The sequence below is a fragment of the Primulina huaijiensis genome, chromosome 15 (assembly GCF_012295235.1).
Source record: "Primulina huaijiensis isolate GDHJ02 chromosome 15, ASM1229523v2, whole genome shotgun sequence".
Lineage (NCBI taxonomy): Eukaryota > Viridiplantae > Streptophyta > Magnoliopsida > Lamiales > Gesneriaceae > Primulina > Primulina huaijiensis.
In genome coordinates this window covers 5516590-5525054 of record NC_133320.1, presented here as the reverse complement: position 1 = coordinate 5525054, position 8465 = coordinate 5516590, and the positions used below count along the sequence as shown (strand labels likewise).

Below are 8465 nucleotides of genomic sequence, written 5' to 3'. Positions count from 1 at the left end.
ATGTATGTATATATATATATATATATATATATATATATATGTAAGTTTGTTTGTATGTATGTAAAGTAAAGTTGTTATATACAGTAGGTTCTCTCCAAAAACTTTTAAGCTAAAAAGAAGAAATAAATGTGAATTAGTGTTATATTTAAAAATGTTTTAATTTTTCAATATCATTAATTTATTTATTTTTTAAAAATAATAATATTCTTCATTATTTCTTATATATTTATTTAAATATATTGATTTTAAATTAGTATTATATAAAAATATTAATATATTTACATATGTAATTAAAATAATAATTTACATTAAAAGATAAGAATACAATATTTGTTATTTCACTAATGATAAATTTATTCAAGAAACTTAAATCTACGATGACACACACAATAAGTATGAATTATACAAATATTTACAATTCTTTTTTGTAATTCATTAAATTAAATAAATAAATAATGAAATAAAAATAAAAAATAATTATTTGAAAAGTTAAAATTGCTTAAAAATTCTGATAAAATATTAATACATGTGTAACTTCCTATATTTTTAAACAAGAACTCATACAATCTCAAATCCATTTATTCGAATTCATGCATTTTTTTTAATCGCAAAACTTGGTAAGACAAAAACTTGTATGAGACGGTCCCACGGGTCGTATTTTGTGAGACGAATCTTTTATTTGGGTCATCTATGAAAAAATATTATTTTTTATGCTAAGAATATTACTTTTTATTGTGAATATCGGTAGAGTTGACTCGTCTCACAGATAAAGATTCGTGAGACCGTCTCACAAGAGACCTACTCAATTTGTAATATCATTGAGATTAAGAAATATCCATGGTTACAAGATTTACAAACTAATAAAGAAAATCTTCGGACTTACAAATAAAAAAAGTGTTGTGAAAAATACTAAAAGACGCAAATGAATCTGCAACGACGTTCGTTGTGCGCCGAATTCATGCATTTTAAGTGCATATGATAATATGTAAATAAAATTTTATTCACCTCTCGTAAAATAATAATATGTGTCTGAGTTTTTAAAACATAGTTAAATATATTTGATATTTAAAAAATAAAAGATGTATTAACCTATTAATATTTTTTAAGAAACTTTATGATTTTTAGACTTTAACATATATTATTCAAAAAAATTATTATCGTAAATTTATCCGTATAAAACTATATCTAAATCTTATCCGAATTCAATTAATCATATAATCTATGGTTTAAAAAATTATTATAAAAAACAAAATCTTAGAAAAATAAACTATATATTATTTTAATAATTAGCTTTTTGTTGTGAAAAAGTAAAAATTTACGGTAAAAAAGTAAAAATCTCAAACTCTCAAAATTATCACACTACACACTTTATAATATTTTTCTCTCAACTCAATTGTGATTTTCTTCACAAATGAGAGATCTATTTATAGAAAATTTTTACAAATAATCCAAAAATAAAATACATCATTACCTACATCATCACACACTAATTTTCAATATTCAACACCTAATTTTACCTAATTTTCAACATTCAACATTCACATTTTCAACACAAATATTTAACACATTTTTAAATAATTTTTCAACACTCCCCCTTGTGATGATGATCATAATGATTGTATACATTACGTGTTTTTATACTGCCTCGTTAAAAACCTTACTAGGAAAAACCCATTGGGATAAAAACCATAGTAAGGGAAAAAGAGTGCAGTCACGTAAACTCCCCCTCATGTTGACACGAACAATTCTTCACAAATTTCGTAGATTGCGCATCCCAATATTATATATGTGCTTTCTGAATATTGTCGTAGGAAGTGCCTTTGTGAAGAGATCTGATGAGTTTTCACTTGATTGAATGTGACGAACATCAATACATTTATTCTTCTCAAGCTCCTTGGTGAATGCGAAGAACTTAGGAGGAATATGTTTAGTTCTGTCGCTTTTTATGTATCCTTCTTTCATTTGAGCAACACATGCAGCATTATCTTCATATAGTATCACAGGCTTCTCGTCGAATGATAATCCGCATGAGATTTGGATATGTTGAGTCATTGATTTTAACCACACACATTCACGGCTTGCTTCATGTAGTGCAATAATCTCGGCATGATTTGATGAAGTTGTTACAAGTGTTTGTTTCTGTGAACGCCAAGAAATTGCAGTGCCTCCACGAGTAAATACATATCCAGTTTGAGAACGTGCTTTGTGTGGATCAGATAAGTATCCAGCATCGGCATAACCAATTATACTTGGATTAGCATCTTTTGAATACAAAAGTCCCAAGTCTGTCGTTCCTCGTAGATAACGGAATATATGTTTAATTCCGTTCCAATGTCTCTTTGTTGGATATGTGCTAAATCTTGCCAATAAATTTACGGCAAAAGATATATCAGGCCTTGTACAATTTGTAAGATACATAAGGGCACCGATAGCACTTAGATATGGTACTTCTGGACCAAGAATATCTTCATCATCTTCACATGGACGGAATGGATCCTTTTCTATGTTTAATGATCTAACAACCATTGGAGTACTTAAAGGATTTGATTTGTCCATATTAAAACGTTTAAGGATCTTTTCTGTATAATTTGTCTGGTGAACAAATATTCCACATTCTTTTTGTTCAATTTGTAAACCCAGACAATACTTGGTTTTTCCAAGATCCTTCATTTCAAATTCTTCTTTCAAGTATGACACAACTTCTTGAATTTCCTTATTTGTTCCAATGATGTTTAAATCATCAACATATACAGCAATAATTACGCATCCGGATGTTGTTTTCTTAATGAAAACACAAGGGCATATTGAATTATTTACATATCCCTTTTTCATCAAGTGATCACTTAGCCTATTATACCACATTCTGCCGGATTGCTTCAACCCATATAATGATCTTAGTAATTTCACAGAATAACATTCTCTGGGTTTTGAACTTTGTGCTTCAGGCATCTTAAATCCTTCAGGGATTTTCATATATATATTACTATCAAGTGATCCATATAAGTAGGCTGTAACAACATCCATAAGACGCATTTCTAAATTTTCAGATACTGCCAAGCTAATCAAATACCGAAACGTAATTGCATCCATCACAGGAGAATACGTTTCTTCATAATCAATTCCAGGCCTTTGAGAAAAACCTTGTGCAACAAGTCGAGCTTTATATCTTACTATTTCATTTTTCTCATTTCGCTTTCGAATAAAAACCCATTTGTATCCAACAGGTTTTACACCTTCAGGTGTAAGGACTATAGGTCCAAAAACATTACGTTTATTTAGCGAATCCAATTCAACCTGGATGGCATCTTTCCATTTTATCCAATCCTGCCGATTTTTACATTCACCAAAAGATTTTGGTTCATGATCTTCATTATCATTTATGATGTCGATTGCCACATTATAAGAAAATATATCATCAATTTCTTCTATATCTTTTCGGTTCCATATTTTTCCAGTATTAATATAATTGATAGAGATTTCATGATTCTCGTCAGTTTGTGGTTCTGACAAAACATTTTCATCATCATGTGTTTCTTCAGGAACATCATTCTCTATTTTGTGATCATTATGTGTTTCTTCAGGAACATCATTCTCTATTTTGTGATCATTGTGTTTCTCTATGAATTTTCTTTTTCGAGGATTTTTATCCTTGGAACCAACTGGCCTTCCACGCTTCAGGCGTTTAATGACATCATGACTATCTTCAATTTGTTTCTTCGGAATTTCAATTCGAGCAGGGGCATTTGCAGCATGTATATATGATTTAGTTACCCCTTTTGTGTCTGCAAATGCATCTGGTATTTGATTTGCTATTCTTTGCAAGTGCACAATTTGCTGTACATCTTTTTCACATTGTTTTGTTCTTGGATCCAGATGTAACAATGATGATACATACCATGTAATTTCTTTTTCGGTATGTTTCTGTTCTCCCCCTAACATTGGGAAGATTTCCTCATTAAAATGACAATCAGCAAAACGTGCTGTGAACACGTCGCCTGTCTGTGGTTCAAGATATCGAATGATCGATGGACTATCATAACCAATATAAATTCCAATCTTTCTTTGAGGTCCCATTTTCTTTCGTTGAGGTGGTGCAATAGGCACATACACCATACATCCAAAAATTCTCAGATGAGAAATGTCTGGTTCTTTACCAAATGCAAGCTGCAATGGGGAGTATTTATGATATGCACTTGGTCTGATGCGAATTAATGAAGCAGCATGTAAAATTGCATGTCCCCATATAGAAATAGGGAGCTTTGTTTTCATAATCATTGGTCTAGCAATCATTTGCAGACGTTTAATCAATGATTCAGCCAATCCATTTTGAGTATGTACATGAGCAACAGGATGCTCAACAATGATTCCCATAGACATACAATAATCATTGAAAGTCTGGGAAGTAAATTCACCAGCATTATCAAGTCTAATTTTCTTGATTGTATAATCGGGAAATTGATTCCTCAATTTTATTATTTGAGCAAGTAATCTTGCAAATGCAACATTTCGAGTTGACAATAAACATACATGTGACCATCTGCTGGAGGCATCAATCAATACCATAAAGTATCTGAATGGTCCACATGGTGGATGGATTGGTCCACAAATATCACCCTGAATACGTTCAAGAAACATTGGTGATTCAGTTTGGATTTTGGCTGGTGATGGTCTTATAATAAGTTTTCCAAGAGAACATGCTTTACATTGAAACTTATTATTCTGAAAGATCTTCTGGTCTTTCAATGGATGACCATGTGTATTTTCTATAATTCTTCGCATCATTGTTGAACCAGGATGTCCTAATCGATCATGCCAATTGGTTAATATTGAAGAATTATCAATTACCATGTTTGATTCAATGGGACGTATATGTGTATAATGCAATCCAGTAGGGAGCATTGGTAGTTTTTCAATCACATATTTCTTTCCTGATTTATATGTGGTAAGACACATATATTTCTCATTCCCTTCATTCATTGTTTGAGTATCATACCCATGGGAATATATATCATTAAAACTCAACAAATTTCTTTTCGATTGTGGTGAATATAAAGCATCATTGATCAAAAATTTTGTACCATTAGGTAACAAAAATTGTGCTTTACCACATCCTTTAATCAAGTCTACAGGACCTGATATTGTATTCACCGTTGTTTTTGTTGGTTTTAGTTCCAAGAAATATCTTTTATCTCGGAGGATAGTGTGCGTTGTACCACTATCAGGTATGCAAACTTCAGCTTGGTTCGTAGCATTTTCCATATTTGAACTTCAAAAAAATATGCAATGAAATAAAATTATTGACAATAAAATACAATACAATATAACACACTATAAAACATTATCATACGAATACATAAAAAATAAAATATTTTACATATTTATTCCACCATCAAATTGATCATTATCTGAGAAATCAATCAGAAAATCTCCAGCATCAAAATGAGTTGAACCACTCAAAGGTTCACTGTGTTCAGTAAAGTTGGTCTCCTTTTCTTTCCCCTTTATTGATTCTTTATAAAGTTTACAAAGGTGCTCAGGGGCTCGACAAATACGGGACCAATGTCCTGGAGTACCACATCTGAAACAAGAACTTTCAAATCTTTTTGAGTGATTCTCATTAACACTCATATTCTCTTGATGCCTTTTCGGTGGGTGGTTTGGGACGTTCTTTTGAGATGAGTTATAGAAATAACTATCTCGATTATTTTCAAAACCACGGCCGCGTCCACGACCACGACCACTTCCACGTCCACGTCCACGTCCACGACCACGACCACGACCTCGATTTTGTCCTCGACCAAAATCTTGTCTGTAACTTTGATTTTGGTTTCCAGGTTTAAATTCATTTTTGCTTACAGCATTTACTTCTGGAAATGCTGTTGATCCAGTGGGTCGGGACTGATGATTTCTCATTAATAGCTCGTTGTTCTTTTCCGCCACAAGAAGACAGGCGATGAGTTCAGAATATCTCGCAAATCCACGCACTCTATATTGTTGCTGTAGTGTTATATTTGATGCGTGAAACGTGGAAAATGTTTTTTCAAGCATTTCCGATTCTGTAACCTCATGTCCACAAAATTTTAACTGCGAGATTATTCTATACATCGCTGAATTGTAATCACTGACTTTTTTAAAGTCTTGGAATCTTAACATATTCCATTCATCACGGGCGGTCGGAAGTATAACTTCCCTTATATGTTCAAATCTCTCTTTTAATCCTTTCCACAGAGCCATGGGATCTTTTTCGATGAGATATTCACATTTTAAACCTTCATCAAGGTGTCGTCGTAAAAATATTATAGCTTTTGCTTTTTCTTGTGATGAAGATATACCATTTTCTTTAATGGTCTCGCTTAGACCCAATGACTCAAGATGCATTTCTACATCAAGAGTCCATGGCATATAGTTTTTCCCAGTAATATCAAGAGCGATGAATTCGAGCTTTGCCAAGTTTGCCATGGTGGTACTAAAAATTACGATGCATTTTATTAGTTAATGAATATTGCAATACAAAGTAATGGATAAACAACAAGTACAAGTATTCGTAAAAATAAAGAAAACACACGAGGAGGATATTCTCCGATAAATACAAGACTGGTGAGTATGATAACCAAAATAATTAAAAATAACCTCGTGAAAGCCATCTTCTTTTTTTCTTCGAAAATTTGATGAAGAATAATTTTTAGAGAAGAAGAGAAAGTTGGAGTGATTGAATGTATTTGTGAGATTGTATTTATAGAGCAAAAACTAGCCGTTTTGTTACCGTTTATTACCGTTGGTGTATAAGAAAATAAATGTATGTATTTGTATAATTTTATGGTAATAATATGGTGTATATAATATTAGTCATATTTAAATAATTATGTATATCATATCACATTATTATAATTAGGTGTCATAAGTTATTTTGTTTAAAAAACCTTATAGGCTTTTATACTTGTCGTATCCCTTACCGGGAGTGTGGGATGTCGTCTTAACATCCTCCCAGGATTTATAACAAGTTTTTGAAAAAATTATTTTTATTATTTCTAACAATAACATTATATTATATATTACATATATAAACAATAAATAAATAACAGTAAAATAAATATTATTACTTTTGTTACCTTTTTCTTCTGTTCGGAGCTTGGAAAAATATGGAGGACTTTTAGAGCTTCGTGCTGATAACGTGTTGTGAAAAAGTAAAAATTTACGGTAAAAAAGTAAAAATCTCAAACTCTCAAAATTATCACACTACACACTTTATAATATTTTTCTCTCAACTCAATTGTGATTTTCTTCACAAATGAGAGATCTATTTATAGAAAATTTTTACAAATAATCCAAAAATAAAATACATCATTACCTACATCATCACACACTAATTTTCAACATTCAACACCTAATTTTACCTAATTTTCAACATTCAACATTCACATTTTCAACACAAATATTTAACACATTTTTAAATAATTTTTCTAACACTTTTAAATATTTTGCTTATGCATAGTAAGGAATAAATACGATGCATTATTAATATTAGGTGAACCCAAATGGTAAACCGGGCTCGGGCAGGTTCGGCATTCATCTCCCGAGGAGGTACCTTTTCATTTCATTGGCGGTACGCCGGTACGCAGTAGCTTAGCAACACGTAAACTCAAATAGCCAACGCACCTACGCCTTTTAATCAACCCTAAAAGACATCTCCCTTGCTATAAATTCAGGTATTAAGCAGCTAATTAATTCTTAGTTAATCCCTTTTTGTGTTCATCGCAATCTCCGTCAACTGTTCAAGCGGAGGAAGAATCTATAAGGTACTGCGGAACAAGATCGGATCTTGAAGTTCTGTAAAGATTTGGTTTTGTATATGGCTATTTTTTCCCCTTCGAAAACGGGTCACGGTTGTTTTTGCTTGTAGAATTTGGTGGAATGCTGGGTGTGATTTTGCTACTTTTCTTGCGGGTGATTTGATTTCTTTTATGGGCTCCATTTCTTGTTTGGTTTCGATTATATTTATTTCCAGGGATGGTTTTAATGAGGGTCTTCTTGGGGAACTATTTAATTTGATACTTGATATCGATATGTTTCGACTGTGTTATGTGGCGTTGGTGATCGATTGTCATATTTAACTCTTGAACAGGAGCTACAATTTGTAGTCGGTTGAGTTTCGAAATGTTTTGGTCTAGATCTGTCTTTTGTTGATCTTTTCTTGTTCCTAAAGAAGTTGCGTCTTAAATTTCTTGTCTTGTTTTTGGAACAAAGATATAGCTACTATAATTCATAATTTTCGAATTCTTGTTTTCTGAAGCCAATGTTTTTGTTGAAAAAGATTTGATATATTGATCTTGGCGCTCGTGACGCTTGCTTGCAAGTTTAGACGACGGTGCAGTCGGTGCTAATCTGATTTTTTGAATGCATTACAGAAAAACCATTTTCCCACGTTTTGTGGTCTTTGTCCATTTGTCTTCCCTGATTCTCCCCTG

General features: G+C 31.9%; 1 protein-coding gene across 1 annotated transcript in view; it reads right to left on the bottom strand.

The window, feature by feature from the left end:
• Positions 1 to 8465, bottom strand: part of LOC140959619 (large ribosomal subunit protein P2B-like) — a 40919-nt gene that overhangs the window by 24671 nt on the left and 7783 nt on the right. The window lies entirely within an intron of this gene.